This window comes from Triticum urartu, chromosome 2A (assembly GCF_056163025.1).
Source record: "Triticum urartu cultivar PI428250 chromosome 2A, HENAU_Tu73, whole genome shotgun sequence".
In the NCBI taxonomy this organism is placed as follows: domain Eukaryota; kingdom Viridiplantae; phylum Streptophyta; class Magnoliopsida; order Poales; family Poaceae; genus Triticum; species Triticum urartu.
The window spans coordinates 432,765,471-432,767,862 of NC_141874.1; positions in this window are offsets into that span (position 1 = coordinate 432,765,471).

Below are 2,392 nucleotides of genomic sequence, written 5' to 3' on the forward strand. Positions count from 1 at the left end.
ATGGTTATAGTTTTTGCGAAAAGCCAATTTTTCCCTACAACAAAGGAATAAATTTTATTTTAACTATCATGATGGTTGAAACATCATTGAGAAGGTTCCTCCAACTCAATCCCAATTAAAGTAATTAACAACCCAACAATATTAAATTAGAGTGATGAGATACTTAGGATACTCCAAGTACTAGATACTCAAGATTGTCCATAACCGGGGACACGGCTAACCATGATTAGATTGTACACTCTGCAGAGGTTTGCGCACTTTTCCCCACAAGACTCGATCACCTCCGTTGGATTTCTCGCACTACATGGTGTTTGAGAAACGGATGACCAAGACACAGTCTTTCAGAAACATTAACTCTTTACTCCGGGCAGACCATACAAAACCTACATCCCTCTACCTGCTGATCCACCTCTTCAAAAGCTCATGTAACTTACTGAACTATGCTAGAGCCCATAATAGCTTGTGGCTGCACACAGAAGTTTCTAGCATGAAAATATCTCAGTTCCCTTTGAGCTTGGGTGGCGGACCTTAGGATGATCACACGGGTACTCCGGGATATCCTAGGACAACACTGGATTCTCCAGGTGCCCGACAAGCAATCCACCCAGATGTGTATTTAAGTTGCCACCTTAAGTTGAACCATTAATTAACAATCTCACATCTGTCATGGATACACTCAAACCCAATCCACGTCTACAAGCATAGCATAGCAATATAAGCAATACGTAGAAGTAACTCCCAAGGTTTGAATATAACAGGGCAATAGGTTCTACCTCATCAACTACTTCCCAACCCACAAGTTAATCACAACCTAATCATGCAGTGTTTGAGGATTGAAACTAATGCATAAAAACTGGGTATGGAAGGAGTATGATCAATGTGTTACTTGCCTTGTTGATGATCCGCAAAACCTAGGGACTCGTAGTAGCACGCTTCGCACTCCGGGGATTCTATCGCAAACAGACAATAGCATACATAATCAATCAAGCAAAGAAACACGGGTAAATCTCAAATAAGAAGATCTAACCAGAAAGTTCAACTTAAGAACTCCGGTTTGCGAAAAGAATCAAATCAAACGGAGCAACGAAACTCAAACTGCGAAAGAAACAAGATCCATTTACTAATCTGGACTAAAGTCAAATTTTACAGTACCAAAATCATGTTCAAGTTGGTCAAAAAGAAAGAGGGTTTTGAGACGAAGATCTAGGCGCTTGAATCGCCTGATTCCGATAAACGAGCGAAAAGGTAAACTAAAACGAAAATCGGATCAGAAATCGCGATAAAAAATAATCGCGGAAAAATACTAGAAAAAGAAAATTGGCGAACAGGCTAACGAACGAACGTTCGTTGTCTGTAACTAACGAGCGAAAACCGTTCATTAAAACGAACGTACGGACGAACGCCCGCTATATAAACTAAACCGAGAAAACCGGTGAACCAATCTAAAAAAAACGAACTAGGGTTTCTAAAAAACCCGGATCGGGTTTAAAAAAACCGAACGGCGGCGAGGCGTATACCTCCGGCGAGGTCCGGCGAGGCGGGGCTGCGGCTCCGGCGAGGCGGGGTGCGCGGGCGGCGGCGCGGCGCGGCAACGGGCGGCAGAGGCGGAAAAGGCAGTGGCGGCGCTGCAGGCGGGGCGGCGCAGGCGGCGGGGTTGGTGGTGGTGGGGGGTCTGGTGGCGTGGTATTTAAGGAGGGGGCTGCTTGGGGGAGGGGGCAAGCGGCGCGGGAGGCGGAGTCCCGGCCGGACTCGGGGTCGGGGCAGCGGCGGCCTCCCGGTCTCGTGGAGGGAGAGGGCGGCGCGGGGCTAGCGGGCCGGCTCGGCTGGGCTTCGGCCCAATCGAGGCTGAGAGATTTTTTTTTAAATAATTTCGCCGGAACTTAAATAAATCCTAGAATATAAAATAAAAATCTAAAAATACCAAAACAAATTTTCACCGTCTAAATAAAATATTTAGAACAAGATGAACATTTTCTTGGCCCTAGAATGCAATTTTGAAAAACATGCAATTTTTCTAATGCAAATAAAATTAGCAATAAAATCCAAATAAAAGCAAATATTTGATTTTAATATTTTTCCTCCAATATTTCAATTATTTTGGAGAAGTCATATTATCTCCTCTCATATATTTTAATATGAAATTTTTTCGGAGAGAAAAATAATGAAAATCAATAATCCTCGTTTCAATATTTGATAAAATTCATGGTCAAAAAAATATATTTGATAAAATTCAAATATGAAAACAATGAAATCCCCAACTCTCTCCGAGGGTCCTTGAGTTGCTTAGGATTTCGAGGATCGCGAAACGAAATGCAATAAAATATGATATGCATGAATGATCTATATATAACATTTCAAATTGAAAATTTGGGATGTTACAGTGCTATGCCGA